The 17352-nt window shown below is 43.8% G+C and overlaps 1 protein-coding gene and 2 pseudogenes across 4 annotated transcripts in view; all 3 read left to right on the top strand.

Moving 5' to 3' along the window:
- The window catches only part of LOC310790761 (protocadherin alpha-2 pseudogene), a 6109-nt pseudogene extending 4615 nt beyond the window's left edge, over positions 1–1494 (top strand). The window contains exon 2 of the transcript in view: positions 631–1494. The product of the transcript in view is annotated as a protocadherin alpha-2 pseudogene (transcript). The remainder of the gene's footprint in view (positions 1–630) is intronic.
- The window catches only part of LOC310790483 (protocadherin alpha-3-like), a gene marked incomplete at its 5' end in the record, with an annotated part of 213351 nt that overhangs the window by 161341 nt on the left and 34658 nt on the right, over positions 1–17352 (top strand). The gene's annotated exons all lie outside the window — the stretch shown is intronic.
- On the top strand, positions 2270–4732 carry LOC310790760 (protocadherin alpha-8 pseudogene; annotated as a pseudogene). Its single transcript has one exon. The product of its transcript is annotated as a protocadherin alpha-8 pseudogene (transcript).

Raw genomic sequence — 17352 nt, 5'->3', positions numbered from 1 at the left:
GTTAAGGGGACGTTAGACTATGAGGACACGCATGCTTATGAAGTTAGGGTTCAGGCAATGGACCAAGGCCATTCGCCTCGCAGTGCGCACGCTAAGCTACTGATACAGATAATTGATGTGAATGACAATGCCCCTGAAATATCAGTGACGTCACTCATGACGGCAGTAAAAGAAGATGCCGAGTTGGGGACAGTCGTTGCTTTAGTTACTGTAAGTGATAAAGATGGAGGAAACAATGGCATTACGACCTCTAAACTGGTGGGGTCTGTGCCATTTAAACTTATGTTGAATTACAAAAATGATTATTCTTTAGTAGTAGATGGACCTTTGGACAGAGAAAGCATTTCTCATTATACTATCACCATTACAGCCACCGATGAAGGAACCCCGCCTCGCTCCAGTACCAGTATTGTTATTGTTCACGTTTCTGATGTCAATGACAACGCACCTAGTTTTACAGAGCCCGTAGTTAAAGTGTATGTGAAAGAGAATAGTGCAATAGGGGCTGTTATCTCCAAAATAAATGCGTTTGATCGTGATTCAAACGAAAATGCTAAACTGGCTTACACATTGCTGGGCAGTTATCCCATAAATATTCCGATTTCATTAATGGTAAACATCAACTCAGAGACTGGAGACATAGTCAGCCTGCAGTCTTTTAACTTTGAGGAGTTAAAAACGTTCCAGTTTAAAGTTCAAGCCACAGACTCTGGTGTTCCTCCGCTCAGCAGCAACGTGACTGTGAACGTTTTTATCCTGGATGAGAATGACAACAGTCCCGGGATCCTCGCGCCCTATTCTGAGCACGGCTCAGTTAACAGTGAGAACATTCCCTATTCTGCTGAAGTGGGCTACTTTGTGGCCAAGATCCGGGCTGTAGACGCAGACTCTGGCTACAATGCGCTGCTTTCTTATCACCTCTCTGAGCCCAAGGGAACCAACCTCTTCCGAATCGGAACCAGCACGGGGGAAATCAGGACTAAGAGGCGAATGAGTGACAATGACGTCAAGACTCACCCGTTGGTGGTGCTGGTTTGTGATAACGGAGAGCCCTCCCTGTCAGCTACTGTGTCTATTGATGTAGTGGTGGTTGAAAGCACAGCTGACATCCAGACTCAGTTCAGACACGTGCCGATGAAGGAGGAGAGCTTCTCTGATTTAAACCTGTATTTGCTGATCGCCATTGCGTCTGTGTCACTGATCTTTCTACTGAGCCTCATCAGTTTAATAGCTGTCAAATGCCACAGGACAGACAACAGTTTCAGCAGGTACAGCGCCCCAATGATCACCACCCACCCTGACGGGAGCTGGTCTTACTCTAAATCTACTCAGCAGTATGACGTGTGTTTCAGCTCAGACACGCTGAAGAGTGACGTAGTGGTTTTCCCCGCGCCGTTTCCGCCTGTAGATGCAGAGCTGATCAGTATTAACGGAGGAGACACATTTAACCGGACTCAGACTTTACCCAGCAAAGAGAAGGTACGTAATGCCTAGTCCTGATCGGACCTTTAATTAGCCGAAATATTGTTTTCAAACCAACACAAACAGACCCAATATGGGCCTGGCTTCATTCACATGCATGCTGGCCTATGTCGCTCTCCGTGGTGCTGAAAATGTGTGTTCGCACCCTTAATTTTTGTTCCCGTTGAATCAAAACGTCTTATTCTTCAAATGTGACACCGACGAAGTACAGTGATTTTGACCTTCATTAAAAGCATTACAAGAAGCGAAAGTGCTGTCCATGGTCCTGAAACCAGTCTTTTTCATTGCTTTGTTTTGAACAGATGTATGGGTGTCTGATTATATTTCAGCATGCACAATGATTTAGACCTAGATTGTTTTGCCTCAACCGTGCATTTTTAGTCGACCTGTATTCGCCTCTGTCTTGAAGCACCCCCCCCCCCCGTTGCTTTAAGCTCCTGCGCGAGTTTAGTCGTTTCTTCTTTCTGTTTCACTCTTGTAATTCTAGTCCATATGTTGTAGGCCTATAATGTGTGTCACACACTGTGCTAATTTTGTGTTTTTATATTTTTCATAATTTCAAATCAGTAACGCGTGAGGTCGCTAAGGACCACATATTTCAACACATTTGCAGGCTCCTCCTCTCAGTGTAAAGCGTCAGCAGCCTGCAAACGCTTTGTGAGGAGAACAGAATGGTCATGACACAGAAAGGATAAGACTGGGTGTGTGATTGAAAAACGATGTCCGGTCGGCCGGTTTTCATGGATTTAATGCAGTTATTTTCGCATCTGATGATTTGAATGCAGCGATGGGCTGTGGAATAAATAGAGAGATCGTTTGGATATATTTCCTGGTTGTGCTTTGTTTACCGGACTGGTCTGCTGCTCAGATATCCTATTCTGTTTCCGAGGAGGTGGACAAAGGGACGGCGGTGGGAAATCTCGCCAAGGATTTAAATGTAAATGTTCAAGAACTGGATACGAGGAATCTAAATATCGTTTCAGGATACAGTAAGAAATATTTCGAGGCAAATCTAAAAACGGGGATTCTTTATGTTAGCGACCGAATAGACAGAGAACAGCTTTGTGCAAACACAATAAAATGCGCACTAAACTTAGAGGCCATACTGAGTAATCCTATGATACTCCACCGCATCGAAGTAGTGATTGTTGATGTAAATGATAACGCACCTGACTTCGTTGAGAAGTCATATTCACTGAACATATCTGAATCTTCACCTACGGGCGAACACTTTTTGCTTCCCCTGGCCATTGATACAGACACGGGCAGTAATTCAGTAAAGACCTATCGACTGAGCCCAAATGAATACTTTAACTTGGATGTACAAAGCGGTGGAGAGCAGAGTGTGTCTGCTGAGTTAGTGCTGCAGAAAGCTTTAGACCGAGAGAAACAGGCCGTGATTAAACTGACACTGACCGCTGTAGATGGAGGTAAACCACCTAGGACAGGAACATTACAGATAATTGTTAACGTTTTAGATGTTAATGATAACACACCGTCATTTAGTAAGTCTCTTTATAAGGCCCGTGTTAGGGAGAATGCACCGGTTGGATCGATAGTCATTCAGCTTAATGCCACAGATTTAGATGAAGGGGAAAATGGCAGGCTGGTTTACTCTTTTGTCAAACGTGCAAACTTGAATCCTGATGATATGTTTTTCATAAACGGAGAAACTGGTGAGATAACTGTTAAGGGTAATTTGGATCATGAAGCACAGTCAGCATATGAAATTCGTGTTCAAGCCAAGGACCAAGGTCCCACGCCTCGGAGTGCACATGGGAAGCTGCTGGTTGAGATAGTTGATGTAAATGACAATGCTCCAGAGATTTTAGTGACATCACTCATGAGTCCCGTTAAAGAGGACGCTGAGATAGGAAGCGTTGTCGCTCTAGTGACTGTGAATGATAAAGACGGGGGTAATAATGGTCTCACAAGCTGTAACATCATTGGCTCGGCGCCTTTTAAACTAAAGTCCAACTATAAAAACTATTACTCTTTAGTCGTAGATGGACCTCTGGACAGAGAAAGCGATTATTTTTACAATCTCGTGATCACAGCTACAGATGAAGGGACCCCGCCTCTCTCCAGCACCAGTGTTATTACCGTTCACATTTCTGATGTCAATGACAACGCACCTCGTTTCACAGAGTCCGTGATTAATGTTTATGTAAAAGAAAATAGTCCAGTTGGAGCTACTATTTATACCATAACTGCAGTTGATCCTGATATTGATGAAAATGCAAAAGTAATATATTCAGCATTATCTGGTGGTTCCGGTTTTCCAATTTCATCAGTTGTAAACATTAACTCAGAGACTGGAGATATAGTCAGCCTGCAGTCTTTTAACTTTGAGCAGTTAAAAACGTTCCAGTTTAAAGTTCAGGCCACAGACTCTGGTGTTCCTCCGCTCAGCAGCAACGTGACTGTGAAGGTTTTTATCCTGGATGAGAATGACAACAGTCCCGGGATCCTCGCACCCTATTCTGAGCACGGCTCCGTTAACAGTGAGAACATTCCCTATTCTGCTGAAGCGGGCTACTTTGTGGCCAAGATCCGGGCTGTAGACGCAGACTCTGGCTACAATGCGCTGCTTTCTTATCACCTCTCTGAGCCCAAGGGAACTAACCTCTTCCGAATCGGAACCAGTACCGGGGAAATCAGGACTAAGAGGCGAATGAGTGACAATGACGTGAAGACTCACCCGTTGATGGTGCTGGTTTGTGATAACGGAGAGCCCTCCCTGTCAGCTACTGTGTCTATTGATGTAGTGGTGGTTGAAAGCACAGCTGACATCCAGACTCAGTTCAGACACGTGCCGATAAAGGAGGAGAGCTTCTCTGATTTAAACCTGTATTTGCTGATCGCCATTGCGTCTGTGTCAGTGATCTTTCTACTGAGCCTCATCAGTTTAATAGCTGTCAAATGCCACAGGACAGACAACAGTTTCAGCAGGTACAGCGCCCCAATGATCACCACCCACCCTGACGGGAGCTGGTCTTACTCTAAATCTACTCAGCAGTATGACGTGTGTTTCAGCTCAGACACGCTGAAGAGTGACGTAGTGGTTTTCCCCGCGCCGTTTCCGCCTGTAGATGCGGAGCTGATCAGTATTAACGGAGGAGACACTTTTAACCGGACTCAGACTTTACCCAGTACAGAAAAGGTGAGTTGTTTGCAGCCGTATGGTGTGAATGCATGCATGGCCCGTTTTACTCAGTGGGATCTAAGCGTTGGGGCGTGGTTTACTTGAATATATGACATGCTTACAATGTAGCTGTAGCCTAACTGATACACATACTTTTGGTGAAATTGTAATGCAGCACACAATTGTTGCATTAATCATTATGAAGTGGGAAATGCCATCTCTATGATATGCTTCGCAACAGTCATTGAATAGGACTCGTATGCATATGCAGTATGTTGAGTATGAGGCCACATAAGCAAGAGCTCTGTTTTGATCACTGACCAGCTAGAACGCTGTCCATGGTGCTGAAATGTGAACCATCTCTTCGCCTGCACTTGTGTGAGTTTCCTCAGTGCTTTTTTCCGCCCTTGCTTTGACTCGTGGTTCAAAATAATGTGCACAGTCTGCAAGACCAACAGTTTCCTTGCACCAGAAAACGTGATTTATGTTTAAACGGTTTATATATTGTATACTGAAATAGGCTATTACTTGTGATATTGCTTTAGAAAACTTCCTTAGCCATTATGCTTCAGATGTCATGTTTTTCGTTAGCATCAGAATAACTGTCGCTGGAGGCCACACACATATGTATCTACTTTATTCCCAGACTCCTCCCCGTGACGAGTATGGGGAGAAGACGAATGGCGACCAGGCGGAAATGATAGGGCTAACTCTGCTCCAAGAGGCACCAATAATGAACATGTTTTGGAATGAATATAGTTGCTAAGCTCTGGAAAGAGTCATATTTGGCATTTTTCATTGTATCATATTCCTTGGACCCTATATATCTTACGCCCAGTGCAAAGGCAAGTGCAACAATGTTGCTAGTTTGCAGCACTCAAAATCTCCCTTTTTTTTCAATTACACTGGGTCACTGAAACACGTCCTTTGATGTACTGAGCCAGTGGTAATTAGAAAAAGGAGATGTTGAGTGCTAGAAGCAAAGGTTTTGCACTGGGCGTTGTCGCCAATGCTTGCATTGGGTACTATCGCTGTCCGTGGTGCTGAAAGTGCATAAAGCGCCCTTCTCAAATGTCTTGCGCCTCTATGATCTTACACATGGTGGAAACCTTGTATGTCACATGGTAAATTGTGGAGACATTCATTTTAAACCTGAATCAGACTTTAGCATGATAAACAAACCATCCTGATCACGTGAACTCACATTATGTTTCGTTCCACGGTGGTTTTAACCGCAGGCTATCAGAATTTACCCAATAAAGAAAAGTTAAGAGTGATGGCACAAAACACAAGACTACTGATAATAGTACGTTTTATTTAATTAAATTGTTCTAAATTGTAAGTTTAGTTGATGCAGATATGCATTAACCATTGGTGCGTTTTTTCTGCTATTCTGCTGCTTCACTCTTAGGCCCTGTTGAAACCTTTGTCCACGGCGTTGACATGTTAGAGCGCTCACAATTCTTTCTGCAGCATCCGTTTTGTAATTATTTCACAGCATTTTGTATTAATAGACATTGGTCATTTTTTGCTGGCATGTACGATGAGTATTGTGGCTTTTATTCAGGCACATCACAATACTCGCATTGGATTTTGTACAGCTGTCCACTTGGTGAAAAAAAATGATAATTTAGTAATGGCTCCGTAAAAATCTTTTTTCCATCTTCTCTTGTTTCTTGTATTTTTCCACACGATGTCGCTATCATATTAGGTGTAAACACGTTTTATGTTTGCGATGCTCCTCCCTCTAAGTCCAGGAGAGAAGGCTTCTAATTCTTTGTTCATCGTAGGCTACAGAACATCCTCATTGTATGGCGGGGGTCTGATTTGGACGTATCCTGTTGGAATATTTCTGAATCATTTGTGTAGCGGGATATGGACAGAATGTCACGACAAAGGAATCATTTTCACTATATGGTTTTTTATCTTGTTCCTGTATTCCACATATGGAGTGTCGCAGCAACACAGATTGTGTATTCTGTCACGGAGGAATCCAGCCCGGGTACCACTGTAGGACATTTAGCAAAAGATTTGCATCTTGACGTGCAAGAATTGGGAGGTCGAGGTTTTCAGATTTCAGGACCGAATAAGAGGTATTTCGAAGTAAATGTTAAGACTGGGATTCTCTTGGTGAGAGAGAGAATAGACCGAGACGAGCTCTGCTCTCGGAATGTGAAGTGTTCTCTGGAACTGGAAGCCATTGTGAACTCTCCGTTTAATCTCTATCGCTTTGAGGTTAATATTTTGGATATAAACGACAACACACCCTCTTTTCGAATACCAGGAATCATTTTGAATGTCTCTGAATCAGCTTTTCCAGGGGAAAGATTTACACTACCAAACGCCTATGATGCAGATGTAGGCAGTTACTCGGTTAAGAGCTACAAGCTGAACCCAAACGATCATTTCTCCCTGGATGTACAGAATGGTGAAGAACAGAGTGCGTCTGCTGAATTGGTTTTGCAAAAAGCCTTAGACCGTGAGAAACAGCCCGTCATTAAACTAACAATGACCGCTGTAGACGGAGGAAAACCTCCCAGATCGGGGACGTTACAGATCACTGTTAATGTGCAAGATGTTAACGATAACGTTCCCGTCTTTAGCAAGCCATTGTACAAAGCCAGAGTGCCTGAAAACACGCCACACGGTGCGACTGTGATTTCAGTGCATGCTCAGGATTTAGACGAAGGTCTCAATGGAGAAATTATATATTCATTTATTAACCACGACAATGATAATAACTTTAAAGTATTTTCCATTAATTCTACAACCGGGGAAGTAACGGTTAACGGTGAATTGGATCACGAGCAAAACAGCGCAGTTGAAATTCGAGTCCAAGCTAAAGACAGGGGGCAAATTCCAAGAGCATCTCACTGCAAATTGCTTGTTGAAATCACTGATGTTAATGATAATAAACCAGAAATAACAGTCACATCTTTAGCCAACATAGTCAGGGAAGATGCATCCCTTGACACTATGGTTGGACTTATAACGGTTAAAGATAATGACGCAGGTAAAAATGGCGTTGTTCAGGTTAAATTAATTGATTCTGTGCCGTTTACAATTAAGAATACATATAAAAATCATTATTCTTTAGTAGTAGATGGACTTCTAGACAGAGAAAAAGCTTCTCAATACAATGTCACGGTACTAGCTACTGACGAAGGGACCCCACCTCTTTCCGGGACAATAATTATTACAGTACATGTTTCTGATGTCAATGACAACCCACCTCGGTTTTCAGAACCAGTTATACATATTTTTGTCAAAGAGAACAGTCCAGTAGGCGCCATTATCCATACCATGACTGCAGATGACCCGGACGTATATGAAAATGCAAAAGTAACATTTTCTATAATAGATAGCAATCTTAAAACTACCCCAATAGCGTCAATGGTAAACATCAACTCAGAGACTGGAGATATAGTCAGCCTGCAGTCTTTTAACTTTGAGGAGTTAAAAACGTTCCAGTTCAAAGTTCAGGCCACAGACTCTGGTGTTCCTCCGCTCAGCAGCAACATGACTGTGAATGTTTTGATCCTGGATGAGAATGACAACAGTCCCGGGATCCTCACTTCTGAGCACGACTCCGTTAACAGTGAGAACATTCCCTATTCTGCTGAAGCGGGCTACTTTGTGGCCAAGATCCGGGCTGTAGACGCAGACTCTGGCTACAATGCGCTGCTTTCTTATCACCTCTCTGAGCCCAAGGGAACCAACCTCTTCCGAATCGGAACCAGCACCGGGGAAATCAGGACTAAGAGGCGAATGAGTGACAATGACGTGAGGACTCACCCGTTGATGGTGCTGGTTTGTGATAATGGAGAGCCCTCCCTGTCAGCTACTGTGTCTATTGATGTAGTGGTGGTTGAAAGCACAGCTGACATCCAGACTCAGTTCAGACACGTGCCGATGAAGGAGGAGAGCTTCTCTGATCTAAACCTGTATTTGCTGATCGCCATTGCGTCTGTGTCAGTGATCTTTCTACTGAGCCTCATCAGTTTAATAGCTGTCAAATGCCACAGGACAGACAACAGTTTCAGCAGGTACAGCGCCCCGATGATCACCACCCACCCTGACGGGAGCTGGTCTTACTCTAAATCTACTCAGCAGTATGACGTGTGTTTCAGCTCAGACACGCTGAAGAGTGACGTAGTGGTTTTCCCGGCGCCGTTTCCGCCTGTAGATGCGGAGCTGATCAGTATTAACGGAGGAGACACTTTTAACCGGACTCAGACTTTACCCAGTACAGAAAAGGTAAGAGTTCGACCGAAGCAGGCAAACGTGACTACATGCCTCTTTTGCCTATTAGTTAAGACTTGTTGTTAACTTTGTTATACACCACCTTCTTCTGTGGCCTGGCTATCTGTTTGGAATATAGTTCCTAAGCTGGAAAGAATCAAAACTATTTAGCATTTTGTTCATTGTATCATCTTTCTTGTCTCAAACGCTTTTGGCAATGTCGCTGTCCCTGGTGCTGAAAGTCTCTTGATTACTCAAAGCTCCCTTCTCAAAATTGCCAGGGACCTCTTGGCCTCCATGACGTCACACCTTGTGGAAACATCATCGGTTTATGTTATAGGACATGATAGGGACATAGTTTGATTCAGTTTGTCCATTTTAAACATGATATAGGTTTGCCCCTTTAAAGCACATCCATTGTACATGTATGTGATAGTTCTAGTTTGAAATGTGCATCTATTTCCAAGGTGACTATCTGAAAACTTGTGCATTTAAGATCTTATTGAAAACATCGGATGTGTTCCTATCAACATTTCAAGACGTATCTTTAGAGATTCAGACAGCATGAAGCCCCTCCACATTTCTGTTTCCAGGTAAATTAGAGATTAGCCTATATGATGTGAATAGGTCTCTGATTTATCTTTCCTCCAGTATTTTGTTTGCTCAGTATCTTGTTGTGAAGTCCCTCAGCAGAGTTGGAGCTCTTTCTCTCATTGGTGGGCTCACAAGTCGCCACTTACTGTATGTCTTCATATTCTGCTTCATGTCCCTACTTTTTCCACCCCTTTTTGTGACTGTGTTTCTCATGATTTTCACAGCTTCTCTTTCCTATTATTCACCATTATGTCCTTGTTTTGGTCACGCCTCCCATTGTCTCTTAGATAGGCTATTAATTTAACCATATAGGCTACTTATATGGTGTTATTTGATATTGGTTTTATTTGCCAGGTCTTCTAGAGCAATGACTTGTTATGAGCAATGACTACTGCATTTTGCAGTAAATTGCTTATTAGTTATAAACCAGCAAACTGTATGCCAATTGCCAATGACACTTGTGTAACATTTCAGTCAACATTTTACTTTGCTTTTTGGAGCAACAGCAAAGAGTGGCTACATTTTAAAAGTTACAGCCTCCAAACACAATTGCTCGTTCAAATCCACACTATACTGTTCTATCTTCAGCCCCTTATCATGCTATTATTCTATAGCCTATATTTTCGTTTTTTCAGAGCTGCACATTATTTTCATCCACAATATCAAGATAGCCTACATGATTTATCATTCATCTCTCGCCTTTTCCTCCTTCTCTTCTCCCTGCATGCTGACAGACCTCTCTCCCCTCCCCCTCCAGTTCGCCAGCCGTGTCTACTCTCCCCGTGGAAGGGGAGCAGCTGAGAGAAGTAACAGAGAATTAGCGGCCATTTCTCCAGACACGTGTGCTATCAGCCTGAGCACGCTGTAAACATGATTCCTTATATGTTCCATTAACATCCTTAATGTGTGTCAGGGCAGCCCCGATCCGCTCATGCCGAGCAGCTTGTAAGCAGTTCAAACATCCTCTTTTGACGAGCAGGCTAAATTTGTCAATGTTAAATCGGGTGTCTTTTAATGCACCATATGTGTCTGGCAATTATTAGAGGATGTTAATTTGAATGATGCATTAGTGTGATGAAATATTATCGGTGAAGCTCAGCTGTGTGGGGCATGTGGAGCCAGTGCCACGATGCTCAGACGATACCATGACCTCATTTCAGGGAGTGGTCCAACACAAACAAACACGGCCTGATCTGTCACCGCTCGTTTGGTTTGGTTGGTTCCTTGTGGAATGTCTCAGAGCGAACCGGGGCTGACTGCTCACATCATCGGCTTTGCATATTACATGTCTGTAAGTGGGTCAGTCAGTGTGTGCTTTAAAGATGGCTGCGCTCTCGATGCGCCATCTGAATCAAGCTGTGTGCAGTAGCAGGTGTCGATATGTTGTGTACATTGGCTCGCTATACCGTAGCCTCAATGTGGTTCCTGAAACATTGCCTGGAGCTGTCTCTATGCGTATAGCGGTTCAGTCATAATGCTCTGCTGCAGCTCTCTCTCTCTGAGTTGGGATGTGAGGGGGGAGGGGCCGGTAATTTTCCGCTATGCTGCAGCAGCAGGGAGCTCTCAGTGTACCGGGCTGTAGCTTGGCTCAGCTCGGCTCAGCTCTCCTTCCTGCTCCGCTCTGCGGCTGGGCGGGGCTGACAGCACCGGCTGCTCTCTGGTGTCAACTACAGCTAAAGCGGTGGGGCGGGGCAAAGGCCAGGGAAATAAGGCAGAGGCATTTCTCTCACTGGTCCTGACTGACCAGCATGATTTTATGATTTTAGTTGCATAATCTCTATTTATCACCGTTCTCTTTCCATTTCCATCTGCTATCTACCACCCCCCTACCCACACACACACACTTAGATAGACACACAAGCACACACAACTTGTTCACCATATTGGTTTTTCCAATTTAATTTGATTTTATTCTCTTCAATTTCTTATTCATATTTTTAAAGCCTAAAAGTCTTTATCCTATCATCCCCATCTTCTCCTCCTCCATGGCTCCAAATCCAAGCAAGTTGTTTATGGATAGAAAAGGGCACAGGCCCTGAGCTATCCACCACGTTCAAGAAATAACGAACAAACTGGTCACTGTGTCTGTGTGTTTGTTGCAGAGAGGTTTTTGTGTCTGCGAGACTGTGTGCGCCCGTGTGCGTGAGAGAGAAAATGCCTGCTGTGTTTGCTGATCCATAATAATTAATACATTATTGAACAATAAGAACAACTAAAGGATTGTGAGAGTCATAATTATTTAGCAGATAAGAAGATGACTGTTGGATTTGAAGTGTGTATAAAGGTTGCACTCTACTCTGCTGCCCCCAATGCTGCAAATTGCATTCAGCTATTGATTCTCAGAGTACATTATCCTGGTTGAGGCAGCTAGCTAAGTGGTTCATGCTAACAGGACTGCAATGTTACAGAAGTGGTAGTCTGGATGGTAAAACATCGCTCCGTGACTTCCGGCTATGGCCAGAACATAGGAACCAAAGTGCTGTACTGTAATGTTATGGATATGGCAAGTTTCTTCAAGGACTTGTTTGAATATTTCATTTGTTATGGCCATGCTTCTTATTTTTCCTCTAACTCGTAGCGACTGGCGAGGTTAGGCTGCCTACTGCTGCATTTCTATGGGGGAAGGAAAACACTGCGGACCAGAACACAGGACAGGAACACGGGGGGGGGGGGGGACATCCTGCCTGTAGTAATACGTACCAGGCTCTTCGCCTCATGAACAGCCTGGTGACGGGAGGTTACAGAAGAGGCATTTTGGTTGAGTACACCCAGATAGGTTCAGCATAATGGCATAAAGGCATGGCCTGGAACTGTGCTCCATCAGCCCAACCTTTTTGGACAGTGATATAGCAATGTGATTAATTTGAAAAATGTCAGTTCTTTGTTATTTCTATGGTTTTATTCCAAATCAGTTCTGCCATTCAGACAGACACACATACAGTACATGCTCCCACACCCCCTCTCTGTCTGTCTGTCTTCCCCCTCCCTTCTGTCTCTCTCTCATATACGCACACACCTTATGTATAATTGCTTCCTGTTTTCTCCCTTACAAGGGCGTGTCCTTTGTGAGAGTGTTAGCTCTAGCGAGGTTACCATGGAGACTGATCTTAGCCGTAATGAAATGAACTAGTCTGTTTCCAGGGAGCTGCCGTACCCACCCCCCACCTAGCCACCTACCCCATTATCTGCTAGTGGGAAGCACAGAGGAAACAGGCTGGAGACAATGGGAGACAGAGAGATTGGGGGGGGGGCACTCTGAGATGGACATTTATAGGTTACAATAGAGATTTGGGAAAATAGAAAATAAATAAAGCTCGCACACTGCAGAGGCTCCAGTTTGGGTGTTTTTATTTGACACCGGTGGTTACGTTTCGGGCAGCATGCCCTTCCTCAGACAATGTGACATAGGAAGACGCCATCTTAAATACATGCATGGAACAGTCACATGACGCAGTCAAGTGAGTCAACTCGGTCATGTGACAGGAAAAGCTTGGATGAAGAAAGTTACATACAAATACAATTATACATTGTGATCAAAAGTGAGATTAGCACAGTTGTGTTATATTGGCTATACTTCAGACTTTTATGTGGACAGAACCAAAGTCTGACCAAAGAAGAAAAAGCAAAACAAACACATACAATAGAATACAATAGAGATTTCCCTACAATTGTTGAAAAAATACCAAGATTCCACCATGACTACAGACTTTGTATGTTATGTTCATTTTATTGTTTGTAATTACTTACACATACTCTGATGACTATTGATACTCACTGTATGGTGAAGGGTCTGTGGGACAATCTACACTGTTATGGTATTGACACACACACTCTCCGATACAAGGGCAAGGGCATTTTAATGTGAAAAGTCTATAGACCAAATCACCGTGACGTCACCATGTAAACAAATTTACTTCCGGGTACCACTTGGGGAAGGCGGCAGGTTTAAATGTGCGTGTTGTCAAATAAATGCTGTCAAACCCTCTCGTTGTTTTCAGCCGACTACTTTCAATTTAAATGGTTAAACAGTTGGTAAACATGCTTGTCCGACGTATCTAGCCTTTCTTCTGTGTTTGTTTTATGTAGTGTTAGCTAGCTAATAACGTTTGTTTGTCTGTCAAACTCGCTGTTTTTTTGCAGTCGTTAACGTTACAGAGTAACCTCGCGTCACCAGGCTCTTCTCGGCGAGAAAGAGCCTGGTACAGACAGAGATACTGACGCCACGTCAATTTAATTTAGCTTCAAGTCTACTCTAGTCTGGTCCAACAGGTAAATTAGCTAGTCTGGTCTCCACTAACGTTAGTGAAAGTGTTGTTATGAATGATATTAAACAACAACACAACACGGACGAACCATTTTTGTCTTCTTTGTCTGTTTTTGTCTTCAAAACGTCAGTTTGTGCCGTTCACCGCCATTATAATGTGTGGACCCAGGGGTACCCGGAAGTAAATGTAAACATCCCGCTGATTTGGTCTATTAGCATTATAGGTTCCTGTGCTGTCATTACAATACAGCATATATTATTTAAATTCAACAGAGCGAGAGCGAGAGAGAGAGAGCGAGAGCCACAGAGAGACACCACGGATGTACAAAATAGTAACAGTCAGCGAGAAATACCAAGTGAAGAGCAGGGAAGTGAGCAAGTGGCAGAAAGCTGTGTGAGAGGGATTGAGAATTAGTAGTGAAAAGGGAGTGGCTGGCAGGAAGTCAGGAAGACAGCAGCACAAGCACAAGCCTCGAGCGTGGGGATGGTGAGGAAGCGAGAAAACAGGAGCTGCAGAGGATGAGACAGAGAGAAAAAACAACACATTAAATGCATGCCCAGCAGCAGAGTGAGAACATGGGCTTCCAATTGGTCACAGCTAAAAGGACAAATTTATCCCCCCCCCCCCCCCCCCCCATCCACACACACACACACACTTCCACCATCCATGCTCCCTCTTAGTGGCGTCAGGATGTTGTTGCAGGCGTTAGATCAGCTTTGTCATGCTCAGAACCACGGGGTCCAGCCTCTCCCATCTGACGACGATACAAAGCCAGAGCATCCTAAGAGGGAAGTATCCAAAGCCTGCCTGCTCTTGCCGATAGCTTTGTTTAGCGCCACAGCAAGAATCTGTTTGGTTTATGCACGGGCAGAACCAGGACAACCGAGGCATTCTTTAACCCTTGCAGGGTCCCACAGGGAGGGATTTGTGCTGTGTTTAGTTCTCGCGTGCCCTTTAGCTTGAAAGGGAGGTGCACAAGGGATAGACAGAAACAAACACACCCAGAGAATACATCCTCCCATACTGTGTACACCTGGGTATAGGGATCACAATTAACATGAGACTTTTGGGTTGGAGATTTAAAAACGTAAAGTTATTTAGCATGCGGTAATAATGGAAAGGTATGGATTATAGAGCTGTAACTCTGCTACATTAAAATATAATGAACCAGTTAAATAACCAAAGCAATAATAATCAGAGCGACAATGCAAACACTTGGGAGTTCAATACTGTAAATCGCAAGCAAGTCCAAATAATCAACCAAACTAGACGTCATTCACGCCATTAAAAAAATGATGAACAACAAACGTAAATTATGTTTGTTCACCTCAATTCTCAAATCTGTTCAGAGTAAACCCTCTTCCCAACAAATCAATAAAGGATCTCTCCAAAAAGAAAATTAACCATCTAAACATCGTAAACATCTAGGCCCACTTTGTGCACACAGGAGAGTTAAATTAGTTAAGTACATAAGTGCCTGGGCGACAAGGAGGCGGAAATATTTGACAATTTAACTGGAGCTCAATCAATCTATGTAACATTAGCTTTCATTGTGAATTAGAAAATGGTCTGCGGGCCGCTTGACTCCCTATCGTCTGGCCCCCGGGCCGCAAGTTGAGTATCTGGTCTAGAGCATGTGATGGCTTCTCCTTAAGGATGTGGTTGAATGGTGCATTATCTCATAATGCAGTAAATATTTCTGATGCTCTAATATGGCTTGTCCTTGAACTGAATGCAGACTCGTTCATCCAGTGTCATCTGCTCTTTCTCCTCTCACCTCTGGAGGGGGCCTGGCAGTCACTGTATTGCAAATGAGGAAATTACTGCCAGTGGTGTGCTCTGTCTCTCTCTCTCTCTCTCTCTCTCTCTCTCTCTCTCTCTCTCTGCTAAAAGAGGGAGCAGTGTGGTGGACGGGTGCCAGGATATGATCACGTGTGCTCTCTGTGTAGTACTGATTTACACCAATAGATGGACCAATTTCACTGTTTCTCCACCTCCCCTCCCACTTGCCCAGACTACCTCTCTCACTTTCACTTAGGAGGATTGCATTTCCAATGAGACAATGTTGTATTTATCTTTTCTAATATATATTGTGGTTGTTTCACTCCCTCTCCCCCCTCTGTATTTCAATTGTACATTTACCTTGACCACCAAGGGCAATATTTAAAATAATTAATTTTGTATAGGGCTACCCTACTTCTAGAATGCCAGTCTGTGTTGTATCTTGTGTGAGAATAAGGCTGTATTGTCACTTTGCTTTCGTCTTCTTTTTGGTGCTGATTTCTTTTAGGCAATTTTTCCTACCACCAGAGACACTGCAATTAGCTGTCCCCCTACACAACGACCTGCACATATTCCCTCACTCTCATTCTTTCTCTCTAAAAATATAAAATCAGTGACTTTATTTAACATTTTATGAATAGTAACTTAACCAAAATCCCAATAGACATGTACTGTATACAGTAATACCACAATCACTTAAAGTGGCAGTATAGCCTGAACATTAGAGAACCAAGCTTGTGACTGACTAAGTAGTTCATAACCTTGGGCCAGCTGTGCCTGGTGGTGAAAGTGAATTTATTCTCCATCAAGAAGCCACCAACATGCTTTTAAATAAGGCACTACTGAACTTTCCCTGTAGAGTTGTTCATTGGCCAACACTGAGACTCTACTCAATAATCTCCATGTGTGAGTGCCTGCATAGTGTGACACACCTTCATCCCCAACACCATTGCTGTAAGTGCTCCTGGCCACTGGAGGCAGTTGTATTCACATGTTCACTACTGCTATCTAAGGAAACTGGTCAAGACTGACTTTGTCTGGATGGGTTTCATTGAGACCGTGACTTACATCCCAGAGCACAGCAGACCAGAAACAAATAAGATACAGTAATGAGAGAATTCAGACACTACATGAGCCTCAAAGTAATCATCTGTCCTTCTCCAGTGGTTGTTGGCTAATATGCTTGTGTTACTATTCTGTGCGAGGAGGAAGAGAGGGTCTGTTGTGTTCTGTATGTGCGTGCGTGCGTGCGTGCGCATGTGTGTGTGTGTGTGTGTGTGTGTGTGTGTGTGTGTGTGTGTATGTGCGTGTCTTTGTGTCCTTTGAGTTTGCATGCTTGCCTCTGTATGTGTTGAGCAAGGGACAGAGGCCGGCCATGACCCCTTTCTCTGTGGATCTCTGCTGTCCGGGACTGACTCACTGAAATGGGGGGATTCCACATGGCATAACAGCTGCTTAGGGGGGGGGCAATACGAATGGCTTTTAGAGTAGGCGATTACAGTATTAATGAGTGTGAGTCTTAGTGAAGGGAATGGTATTAATATGGCGAACATCTTGCATAATGGATGGAGAGGGGGATATTAATATTCTGTCAGCGAGAAGCTCCTTGTGCAATGTGGAGGGACTCAGAACTCTTTACTCTGTAACTTTACACTTGTTCATGCTCTCTCTCTCTCTCTCTTTCTCTCTCACATAAGACATAAGCTTCTGTGTGTGCACTTCAGATCCATGTCCGCGTGTCTCATTCCAGCTCTCAGCTGGAACAGTGGATGTCTAAGACACAGACACGCCAGAGGCCAGAGGCCATGACAGAGAGAGACATTCTCTGTGTGTGTGTGTGTG

Source organism: Poromitra crassiceps (assembly GCF_964638095.1).
Source record: "Poromitra crassiceps genome assembly, chromosome: 15".
NCBI classification, from domain to species: Eukaryota; Metazoa; Chordata; class Actinopteri; order Beryciformes; family Melamphaidae; genus Poromitra; species Poromitra crassiceps.
This window is presented reverse-complemented; position numbering and strand designations above follow the sequence as displayed.